The sequence below is a fragment of the Petaurus breviceps genome, unplaced genomic scaffold (genome assembly GCF_028583685.1).
Source record: "Petaurus breviceps papuanus isolate PSGF00001 unplaced genomic scaffold, PetGlider_PUasm1.0 90897, whole genome shotgun sequence".
In the NCBI taxonomy this organism is placed as follows: Eukaryota; Metazoa; Chordata; class Mammalia; order Diprotodontia; family Petauridae; genus Petaurus; species Petaurus breviceps.
Genome location: NW_027187374.1, coordinates 11,045,584 through 11,058,424, shown reverse-complemented (window position 1 = coordinate 11,058,424; position 12,841 = coordinate 11,045,584). Strand labels below are relative to the sequence as shown.

General features: G+C 40.0%; 1 pseudogene; it reads right to left on the bottom strand.

Annotated features, from left to right (window-relative positions):
* Nucleotides 1–5,784: 5,784 nt before the first annotated feature.
* Nucleotides 5,785–11,986, bottom strand: LOC138151470 (carbonyl reductase [NADPH] 1-like; annotated as a pseudogene).
* Nucleotides 11,987–12,841: the final 855 nt, after the last annotated feature.

The window sequence follows — 12,841 nt, the reverse complement described above, 5'->3', positions numbered from 1 at the left end:
GTATGGTGGTGATATTTAATACAGGTGTATGAGAACAGTGGAAAGTTCCAGCTCATGTTATGTAGCTGCCAATAGAACAATGCTTGAAAATCCTTTGGGGAAACCTCAATATAATCTTTAGCAACTTACAAATGTACCTAAAAATCACTTATATTCCTTTAGTACAATACATGGCCCTTATAACTAGTACTTATTTCAAATTAAGACAATGAAATATTCCAACTATGAAGTAAGATACTTACATACAATTTTATTGCTCTAGGAAATCAATCCAAAAGTCATTTTCAAGCTCCATTTCCATTTCAGATTGGTGTTGATAGGAAGAAGGCTTCAATACACTCTAGAAAACATAACAATCTTAGAAACTGTGGGAAAGAACTAACAATCTAATTAATTTCTTGAGTGTAATATGTTATTCATATACCAAATCTTTTGAGAAAATTAGCCCGTTAGCTTGGTATTATTCTTTTTTTTTTCTTGCTTTTTGGAGGGGGGGAAGGCAGGGCAATTGGGGTTAAGTGATTTGCCCAAGGTCATATGGCTAGTAAGTGTTAAGTGTCTGAGGCTGGATTTGAACTTAGGTCCTCCTGACTCTAGGGCCGGTGCTCTATTCACTAGACCACCTAGCCACCCTATTGGCATTATTCTTAACATATAACCTCCTATTTTAATTTAAAGCAGAGGTTCCCAAACTTATTTGGCTTACTGCCCCCTTTAAAATAAATTACTCAGTGCCATCCTGGGAATACACTTTCTTTACCTCTTTAACATTTAAAAAAATTTGCATCATTTCCAAAAAAATATAAAATATTAAAAAAGACATATCTTAAATTTAACAATTTATTGTAAATTTGTGCTTATTTTCCTGCACTGAAATTTTGATGATGCAATATTGTATCATATAACCTGATGGTTTGGTATTGTAAATAGGTCATTACATGCACATATTTCTGCCTGAACAATGTGCGACTCGCTGGTCTGTCAATACTTGCTTGCTAAGATCTGTCAGCAGACTTCACCTCCAATCAGTTGTAACTTGTATTTTGTGTTTATTTGGAAAATAATGTAATTACTATAACTCTGTTACATAACAAATGAAACATGTATGAAAATGTTTTTCCAGATTTTCTTCTCTTCTTTCCTTGTGCTTCCACCACCCCCTTATTTTATTCAATGTCCAAGGCTACTACATCCTCTCTGGATAGTTCCAACACCCCCCCCCACCCCTCCCCCCACCAGTGGGAAGTATCATCCCCTTTGGGAACCTATGAGAAGCAATAAAATCATAATCTAGGAAGCAAAATGGTCAAATCCAATACAATTCTTCTAGGATATTGATTCCCGCTATTTAAGAGTTGAAATAATTTCAACTTGTGTATGAGAAGATTACTGAAATAATTTTCCTTCTTTTTCTTTCTCCTCCTTTCCCTGTCCTTCCTTTCTTGTCCTATTCTGTCCTGTCCTTTGCTATAAGACCCTGTCTTTTCATGCCCTTTCCTTTCCTTTCTTTTTCTTGCTTTGCCTTCATTTTCCTTCCTAAAAGGTATTGATGTTCTGCCTAGAAGGAATAAGATGAGATTTTTCCTTGTGTTGCTTTGGTACCAACTAAATATCAAATACCTAGAGGTAAAGTCTCTATTATTGGATAGCTTCTACATGGAAATTTGTGGGAAAACATGGATAAAAATCATAGAGAATGAGAAATCATGGCTGAGTAGAGGGCTATACTGGTAGAAATATCTGAGTGGTGCAATAAGAAAGAACACTGTGGAGTCAGAGGACTTGGGTTCAAATCTTGCTTTTGAGGTTTACTACCTGTGTGATCTTAGCAATTGGCATAATTTCCCTGGGGCTCAGTTGTCTTATTTGTAAGATGAAGGAATTTGGACAAGATGGCTTCTGAGGCTCCTTCCACTTTCAAATCTATGGTCTTATGGTTCTATGAGAATTATGGCATCAGTGAAGCATTCAGAGAAGAATAAAAGTGCCATTTTCCAGGAATCCTACTGTGCATGAGTTGGAATGGGTTGGGGGAGGAGTTGGTCAGGACATTCCTGATCAATGAATGAACTCTCGAGAGTCCAGTTGAGATAATGATAGAAAGAGGAAAGTAAGAGAGACAAGTTGTTAATGTTTTGAATGAATTGCAGATACATCAACACCCTTTTTAGCCTGCTCTTAAGTGTGAAGAAGTTCTGAGTCCTGATGAATTTTGACCCTGATGGAAATCCAGATGCAAAGTTGGCCATGACTTTGCCAGGCTGCAGAAAACAAGCTTGTCAGCTTTATGAGATTGAAGTAAGAAGTAGCTTCAGAGAAGGTATGATAGGACCAGCATGTCTCTGATGCAGCTTCTTCCTTCCTTCCCACAACATGTGAACACTTTACCTAAAAGAAGACAACCTTGTCCATGGGGTCTTTCTGGCCTGATCTTTCTTGACTCAGCTTCCTTTCTTGCCCTCCCTTCCCCACAAACCCTCCAGACAGCATGGGGTAGGTTCAGGACAAAGTTGTCTTGGGTCATAATTGATCCCTGATGCAGCTAATCTCTAGGGAGCATAAAATATCCTAGGCACCTAGAGTCTCTCAGCCTTGGTGGGTGCTCAGATCCTGTGAATCTCATGCCCTGATGACCTACTGAACGTATGGATTTTCAAATTGAGATAAGGGAGGGCCATGTCCTGATAAGTATCATCGTTCTGTATTCTTGCTATGTTAAGGGCAAAGTAAACCTTTGAACCCTGAACCTGAACCTGAAGAAGGATTCTGATGATAAAGCAGCACCTTCAATAGAGGGTGAGATCTGGAAGTTTAGAGAAGAGCCAGTTAGTTGTATAAGAAGAGTCCTGCTCTTGAAAGAGGATTATTTTTTTTTCCTTTCTCCTTATGCCTCTATCAAAGGGCAGGGGGGAGAAATAAGTAATCCCTCTTCCCTTCCCCAGCCCGTCCAATTAGCCGAGGTGCTTATAGTAGAATTACTTACCTCGAAGGAGACATTGCACCCAGTCTGGAGAAGGCCCGTAGAGTCTGAGAGGCAATCAGTGGAGACAGCTCCAAGGTGTGTGTGATTGCCAGCAGCAGTCAAAAGATTCAGTTATGATTTCAAGAGGCCATGGTAGTGGGGTCAAACTAGAGAGGGGAAGCAAGTACAGGGAATCCTGCTAAATGACCCGTCCAGCAGAAACACTTGTCACTGACAAGGGGAAGCACTATGAGAATAATGAGAGAAGTGAGAGGATATCTGAGCCCTGCAGCTTCTAAAGCACATCAAACTGACTGAATTGACCTCTAACCTGTGTATGACCAGAGCTGAACAGAACAGGCTAGAGACAGGAGAGTCAGGAATTAGGAAGTTTAATTTAATTAAATTATTTTTTCTTTTTGGAGGGGGGAGAGCAGGGCAATTGGGGTTAAGTGACTTGCCCAAGGTCACACGGCTAGTAAATGTTAAATATCTGAGGCCACATTTGAAGCCAGGTCCTCCTGATTCCAGGGCTGGTTTTCTATTCACTGCACCACCTAGCTGTCCCTGGAAGTTTAATTTTAAAGTGAGGGAAATGACTTGCAAGTAAGAAGACATGTTCTGGGGTCCTGTATAGTGGGGGCACCTGAGGCAATGTGGGGAGTTCTCAATATTTACACCTATGGCTGCAGAGGGAGCTGTAGTCCTGGCAATGAAGGGCAACAGCAACAATGTGACAAGTTTGATTCATAGCAGGGCTTCAATAGGAACATGGGTACTAGACTGGTGCTTGTCCAAGCTCAGACAATATCTGGTGCTGCTCAAAGCAATGCAACAATTATATGAAACATTTCTGGGATTTTGCTGTGGCCGAGATCATTCAGATGGTTAGTGCAAAGGATTGTTTGTTTTGCCAAGCTCTGGGCACAACTTGCTGAGCCTTAGCTCTGGAAAACAGGGGTATCTCCTAATATCTTGACAAGTACATGTTGCTTTGATGGAGTGCTCTCAATATCAGTGTGACCATTATCCTACTGCTGCTGTGGGAGAGCTTGGTCCAGGTATCTGGAAGGAATGTTTTGTATCTAACTTAATAATGGAATAATGTTTTGTACCTAACTTTAAAAATGCCTTTGTGTTGAGCTAATTGTGTTTACTGGGGACTTGTGAGCTATAGTTTTAGGACCACAGAATACATTTGACCCTAGTCCCTACTCACCCACTATCCAGGGCAAGTGCAAATTGAGATGGGGGGGAGAGTTGGGGAGCAGTTTATTACCATAGTAGGAAGAACATTTGGAGTCATAATGAATCCCAGCTCTGCTTCTTACAGATTGCCTTTGGGTAAATCACTTAACATCTCAGAGAGATTCCCTAGAGCATTCAATGAATGGTTAACTGTTTTCTCCATGCAGAAGGAGGTTCAGAGTGGCTGTATGGAACAGCAAAGTATTAAGGAGCTACTTTATGGGAGGACAAATCGAAGCAATAATAATTACCCTAATAATTACCAATGACTCCACTGACTACTGAAGAGGATTTAGGTCCCTTATCTGGGATCGGTGGAAAGGCCCAGAGAAGCAACTTTATGAAGGTAATAGTAAGATGCCAAGCTCAAGAATTCATTACCTGTGTCCTCTGACTTCAGGGTAAAAATAGGCGTTCATCCCAAAATATCAGCCTGTGATGGGTATCTCTTCAAGAAACCAAAAGGCCCATGCAAAATCACAGGAAGCCACCTGTAAAGCCCAAACACACCAACAAAAAAACAATCTCACTGAAATTATTGTGAAGTTATTTTCTCTTTCTTTTAGAGAGGCAGTTTCTACCTAATTGAGGACAGGTAAAATGCCCTAATTAACAGTAAAAACATGACATATGTGATTGAGGGCATGATCTTGGTTTGACAACCCTGGCATAAAACTCTTTTCAGGATCAAACAGAAAAAAAAAAGGTGAAAAGAGATCAGGCTCAGAAAAACCATGCCAAATCACATAATTTTCTTTTGCCTCCCAACCACAACTTAACCTTTAAATAGCTACTAACTCGATCCTGTATAGGTAGGGCCTTATTGGATCCTGTGGTTCACACAGAAGCCTTTTGGGCTGAGAGTTAGCTGCTAAGGTTCAGAGGAAGTTCACTGAGTCACACAAGATCACATAGTAAGGAGCAGACCTGATATTCAAACCCAGATTCTGATTACAAATCCTCTGTTCTTTCCACTACTCTGATTCAGCTAGATTTGCCTATTTGTCTTTGAGCTATAATTCCTCCCAATAAACCCATATACATTTAATTGTGCATATTTCTTGAACACAACCTTTTCTTGTTTGTTTTTTGCTTTTGGGAGGGGGGCAGGGCAGTGCCATTGGTGTTAAGTGACTTGCCCAAGGTCACACAGCTCAGGTCCTCCTGACTCCAGGGCCAGTGCTCTATTCACTGTTTCACCTAGTCATCCCAAGCACAATCTTTTCTTAAGGAATATGCTTAAATGAGTAATGTGCCAATAATACCAGTTAAAAGAGCATAAAATTTACAAAGGATTTTGGGAATTATAAGAGAAGTCTTGCATTCTAATAGAAGGAAACTTTGTAATACAGGTAGCTTGTAGTATGGCATCAGAAGATGTTTTACCTGAAGGTTACCCTGACAGCCTATGACGAATGACCCAGTAAATGCCCTAAAGTATATGTATCCCCCCTGAACCATGTGGTGTTGACTTGTTATACTGCCATTTACCCAGCACAAGGAAACTGCATGCATTACCTATTTCTGTGATGAAGCAAATTTTTCATGTAAAACTTGGTTAGGAATGACTAAAATTTCAGAGTGTTTAATGATTTATTGGTAGTTTTTTGAACTTTTTATTCCATTAAGACAATATAAATTTTGTCTATTTTTCCTACATAACAAAATATTTAATCATTACAAAATCTCTCACATAATTAGCAGGCAACTCAAAGTGAACATCTTATAGGAATTAACTGTGACAATTAGTAAAGGTACAAAATGTACTTTAATTTTTATTTCTTTCTAAATGCACTTTTAAATCAAATTTGAGATGTGTAGCACTGAAGTATTACTAGAGTGGATTAACAAATTAAGTTTCCCATTTTCCAATCATTTTCTCTGAAATAAACTGGCCATGAGGTTCTCTAACACCTGGGGGCAAAAGAGCCAAATACATTGGGGTCTCAGCTCCTTCCTCTGTACTTTTGGGGGCCCTGGGTCCTGCCAAGTCAATTCTCACCCATTCTGGGCAGCAGGTATTCAGAAGAATATTATCAGCTTTCCTCTGCTCGTTCAGTTGCCTGGCATGGATTCTTGACAAGACAGTGACTCCAATCTTGGACACTCCATAAGCCATGGTAGGCCAACCTTATGCACTCCCTTCTTTGCATCTTCCACAAACTTGTTCATGAGCCCCACCAACTCTTCCTCTGTGATTGTATCACTCAGAAACTTCTGTTGTGGTTCTGGGCTGCAGTTTTTAAGATAAAGTAAACTCGCCATGCTAGAGGCATTTACCACTCTACCTGCAATAAAACAGAGATTTTTTTGTCATATAGTTCTTTAAAATTTTTTTTATTAAATTTGTTTACTTTTTGTTTACAGCATTCATTTCCACAATCCATTGAGTCCCATATTTTTTCCCACTCCCTCTCCTTCCCCTTTCCCGCCCTTCCCCCCATGGTGGCATGCAATCTGATATAGGCTATACAAATACCTTTGCTAGAAACTTTCCTCATTTTCTCCTGACAACACTATGGCTGTGTATCTGTCATCCCTTGCTCTCACCATGTGACTGGCCCATGTTGTCTGCTTATCACATAAATGCTCTTTTATCATTCTCTGGAGTTCCTCATTGGTTTTATGTTGCAGACTGCTAATACCCATCAAGAGCCTCTCTACTACTGCCCATAGTGATAAGTTTTTAATCCTTTAGAGACTTCTGTATTGTATGACTTCTTGCCATACAGTAACAATGGTAAAATGTTTGTGCTAAAAAATGGGCCTTTCATAGGCTTGTGGTCTCTAAAGGAACTCTCCAATTTCTCAGAGGCATTCCAGCCTGCTCTCTTCCTCCTGTTTGACTTGGGGCCTGACCATATACAAATCTCTCTGTATCTCTGAGACAGACAATTCTATCAAACCATGATTTAAGCAGGAAGTAAAGAGCAGGCTAGTGTGCCTTTGGGGAAATTTGAATTTTTCCCTATATACATATGCGTGTGCACATAACTTGTATATGGACAATATATATTACATATATAATATGTATATTACATGTATGTATACACATTTACCTACACAAGTACATATGTATGGACAAATGATTGTTCTGTTGAAAGATGTTGCAACAAAAATTATACATTCCTTTTCAATGACCTTCTTATCATAAAAGTTAGGTGAGGCATAAAAAAAGGGAGAGGCATCCCATGATAATGGAGATCATCACAGAGTCCAAGTTGTTGATACATTCTCTAGATATTTCTGTGGATGATATTGTGCACATTGCCTTAAAGCATTTCCAAGTATCCTGAAGCAGATCTATGACCACTCAAAAGAGTTTAGTCTGATCAGCCATACCAGAAAGACAAAGTTTGTTATAAAAAATTTTGCAAGTTGTTTGTTGTACTCTTTTCATGCTAAAGTGTCCTTGGGATGATTTATCTTTGTTTGTTTTTCTCTCTCTCTCTCTCTCTTTCTTTTTTCTTTCTGCATTCAACATTCATTTCCACAAGATGTTAAGTTCCAAATTTTCTCCCCATCTGTTCCCTCCCCACATCCCAAGACTGTGTGCATTCTGATTACCCCTTCCTTCAATCTGCCCTCCCTTCTATCATCACACCCCCTCTCTTTATTCCTTTCCCCTTTTATTTCCTGTAGGGAAAGGTAGATCTCTATACCCATTGTCTGTGTATCTTATTTCCCATTTGCATATAAAAAACAATGTTTAACATTCATTTTTAAAACTTTGAATTGTGATAATTTTTTTTAGTTGGATCTCTTGCCAATCATTCTTCAAACTCATTTTATACTCTTCTACTTCAGGAGATGACAAGGCTCATCTTGTAGCCTACCTCAGAAGAATTTATAAATGTGTTCATATTCTAAGTCAGTGTGGTCTTTGATGGTCATTTCCTTGTATAATGTATCACATGTCTATCAGTTAAGGAGTTTCTCAGCTCTTTTCCTCTCCTTGTTCTGTCAACTAATTGATACTGGTGCAATGGGAATGTGAATTTAAGATCTTCCCTGCCCCTAGGCTCTTTGATAGGCTTAAGTGTACCTGGAGCCAGTGGCAGGAGTCTTGTTTTTCAGGAGATACTTTGTGATTAGGCAGTGGGTCCAGAGGGTTGTGACATTCTCTGAGCCAGGAGAAGGCTATATAAACCCTGTTGTGAGGCTTTGTTTTGGGGCTCACTTTGAGAAGTGTTGTGTGATTTGACCAGACAAGACTCTGGGCAACCATTGAGAGCCCCTGGCTTTGAAAACCCAGATGTTGATGTTTCCCTCTCTGGTAACTGTGACGAGGTATGGATGTATGTAATAGTAAGACAGTTGGAGGCCTGTCTGCTTGAAATGTTTCTGTCTGCTTATAACTTCTGTTTATAACCTGTTTGTATACTCTGAAGTTTGGGGTGCTGACTTTTTCCCCTGAACAAGGTAAATCATATGTTTGATTGATTAAAGCATGATTGTTAACCCATTTTGAGTTGTTTTTCTTTAGAAAAGCAGATCTAAGAACCTGTGTGGGCAGCCATCCTGGGGACACTGGGTGCTTGCTGCTACAACTGGTTGAGCATCTAGCTAGATAAAATAATTTGACTCAGGGTTGATACATTTTCTCTTATCTGTTTCCCATTTTATTTTGTCAACTACTTGTTTAGGAAAATCTGTTTCAGTTACATACCATGTATTTCTCATCAGCATCATCATCATCAAGTTATCTTATTCTGATTTTAGTTCTGATGAGGTGATTATCTGACAATACACAGACATCTGATTCAGGGGTAATTCCCACACACTGAGTACCACATTCAGTTTGCAATGGTATGAGGCATCTGTGTAATCTACAAGTCTATGACTTCGGCACCTAGGCATAAGAAAGGGAACAGTTCAATCTTGTGTTATGGGGGGTGGGAGCAGTGTGTGTGTAGGATATATAAGGTCACACTTTGAAGCATATTTATATTATTAACATTTTCCTCATCACTTTCTTAAGTCTATAAAATCCATAATAAATCAAGCTCTGATTTGTAACATTTGCTGATTTGTAAAGTATTGATGATGGAAATATAACAACCAGCTTGGGTCTAAGCTGGTTCCAGCATACTCACATATACCCCTGGTAAGCTTTGTATAGGGCTACTATATCTTTTGCCCTACTGCTATTCTGATTATTTGGCCCTCTCTCCGGAGAATCAGAAAATTAAATCATCTGATTATCTCAAATATCACTGGCCTCCAGGAAGAAGATAATCTGTACAATGCTTGATCATGCAGGTAAAGATGAATCTTCAAGATATTAAAGTACTTCTTACTCCAAAGACTGCCTTAATTCATCTGAAGGTAGGCCAGCTACCTTAAACATTTACACTATATTTCAATAGTTGTCTTATTTTAATGATCAAAATTTTTTCTTTTACAATTTTTAAAATTGCTCTTTGTCCAGTTATATGTTTATTTTACCTAAAGTGTATGTCCAAAACAGATAGGTGAGGAATGTGATTTTCATGATAAATATTATTCTCTTCTTCCTGGGAATCTAAGAAGTTGAAGCAGTCTTCCCCCAATTATCTACATAAAAAACAAGTGATGTATTTAAGACTCTGGTGGTAGGATGGATAGTTATAGTTTCATTAACTGACCAGGAGATCTCACTCATTCAGAGGAAAAAAGCTTTCTTTCAAGGTGTTGGAGGTTTCCCAAGCTGTATTTTCCAATGAATTTAAAATTAAATTTGTCTCCTTTTGGAACACATTATTTTCAGGTCTCTGTGGGGGCAAATACTATTTCTGAATTCTCTGTGTTGTTGGGGGAGGGGTCTTGACGCAGGTATTTTTATTCTCCTCCAGTCCCCCCCCTTTTTTGTGCTAAGTCATACTTGATATGACTCATGTAATATAATCAAACATTTCCCAGTGTCCTTGAAAGAAAAGGGTGGAACATAGGTATCTAGAAACAGAGATAGGAGTGGCAGTAGAGAGGATGAAATATTGTTTCTTCTTTACAAGTGTTAGAATAAAGGCCCAGAAAAACAGGAATGATCAGAAAGAGCACATTGTTAGAATTGGAGTCAGAACTCAGATCTTTTGTTTAGTACTTAATGTTTGATAATTCTAAATCTTTCCTCCTTGTATAAACAAGGTTATTGCTTTGTATTCAAGATATTGAATTTAACCTGGGGTTTTATCAGAGGCAGTAATTCTGCAGATACAGCTCTGGTGCCAAAAAAAGTTGGTTTGCACAGTCACCTCAGCTTGAATAGGAAAAGGTGTGGTATCACCAGCTGAAAAGGAGAGAGAGGGAGGGGTAGAAAGGGAAGAGGAAGTTAAACAGTAACCAAACTGAACATTTCTATCTCTAAAGCAAAGAAATTAATAAAATTTTAAAACGAGAAGGGAGGCACATAAGTATTTCTATAGCTCCTACTACGGGACAGACACTTTACAAATAGTATCTTATTTGATTCTCACAACAATCCTTTGAGGTAGGTGCTTTGGTTATTCCCATATTACAGTTAAGTAGGCTGAGACAACCAGAAGTTAAAGTGATATGCCCAAGGTCACAAAGGTAGTAAGTGTCTGAAGCTATAGCTGAACTTGGGTCTACCTGAATCCAGGTCCTGTGATCTACCCTGGGGACACCTAGATTTGAAGGAAAGAAGAAAAATTCATCAAAATGCCCAGTGTTGTAGGTGCATTACATAGCCAAGTTTGAAAATCTTGTAGAGGATTACTTCTCAGAGAAAGACTATATAGAAATGCAATTTATTATGACATAAACAGGAGTTATAATCGGAGGGATACAATACCATTACCTAACCAAAAACCTCCAGGGAATTTGACACCTTGTGAAATTCAGAAATCTGAGAGTTTGCATAAAGATGCTTTGTCAAGTACAAGTATTCAACAACTTCAATTCTAGCAGCATTTACTGAAGAAACTGCAAACAACACCACTGGGAATACAACACACAAAAAGAAATTGCCCCAGCTCAGGTGCCAGCACTCTCCTACAAGGCCACAACACCTACACCAGTGGGTCAATAGGAGATATAAACAAAATAATAGAAAGAAATTTCGCGAGTTAGGGTCAAATAGATGGATAAGTGGAGCATGGAATCTGGAAGTCTCGAGTTCATATTCAATCCCCGACATGGACCTTGAGCAAGTCACTTAACCTCCTTTTGCCTCAATTCGTTGATTCTCCAGAAAAGCACAAATCACTCCAGTATTATTGCCCAGAAGACCCTAGGGACAGTATGGTCCATGCGGTCAGGAAGAGTTGTATACAACTGAACAACAAGAGAACGCATTAAAAACCTGTGACTATTACAAGCCCTAAGATCACTCACTACAAAGACTTTTTTTTTTTTCCCCGGGAGTGAGGAGGTCTGTATTTTACAGGCAGCACAATCAGTTTGAGTGCTTTTCATTCACAAGCACACACAGTCTCACTCCCCCTTGTCCTACCTTTCAAGGCCATTCCAGCGTTGTTGACCAGCACATCCACACCCCTATACCGCTCCTTGAGAAATTCCCGCAGGGTCCGAATGCTCTATGAGTAAGTGATGTCCAGCTGGTGGAAAAGAGGGTTCAGTCCCTCGTCCTTCAGCTTCTTCACAGCCTCCTGGCCCAGGGTCGGGTTCCTGGAGGTGAGAATCACGTCCCCAGAGAATTTCTTGCACAGATCGCGCACGATGGCGAAGCCGATCCCCTTGTTACTCCCGGTCACCACGGCCACTCGGCTGCGGGAAGACATGACTGGGCTATGGTAGAGGGCAGGAAGTCCAAGACACTGAACTGGGGGCTGGTGTGGGGATGCAGTATGGAGATGGCGACTAGGGGGCGCGGGAAAGCGTGCAGAGATGCTTGAGAAGCAAATTGGGGCAGCCACTGGTCAGAAAGCCCATTCTCTGGCGCAGGTCCTCCCTCCCTATTAGGGACTGCTGATTGAGGGTGAATACTCAGCTTCCCAGCTCCTCTCTTCCCCTGCCCCACACATGTCTCTTTCCTCTAAGGCAGAATAGCCAGGGAGTACCAGCTTTCTAAATTTCAAGTGAAGGGGGAAAATAAAATTTCTCTGACAATTATTTAGCTCATAAATATTTTCTTATCTCCTTATTTGTTTCTCCTAAATCCTTCCAAGTTGCCCCCAATGAGCGGCTAAAAGTCTTAGTTCAATGCACCCAGGTGTGGTAGCAGAACGGGGAGCCGTATACTTGGAAAGTATCCAAGGTACTCCCAAGTTCCAAAGAATTAGTGGGAAATATTTCAGAAAATTTAGGAGAACTAAAACTTCTTCAAGTGTCTGCAAACACTCTAGGAATACCAAGAAACCGCGTGACCTGCCAAGAGTTTTTTCCTCTACTCCTGTGATGTGTGACTTTTTGCAGGATGCATGCTTCCTTTGATTATGAGTGTTTGGGCTCTTCTGTTGTTTGCAAAAACATCACCCCTCCAGGAAGCATTTGTTATGTTCCAGATAGTCCTCACTGTCAGGGAGGACACATTGTATGCGGAGAATAGAAGATATTCACAGATAAGTCAATATTTGATGGATACAAAATAAATAGGAATGTACTGGGGAAGTGGCAGGAAAGGGGCGCTAGCAACTGGGGGATCAGGAAGAGCCTCTTGAAAGAGATGGT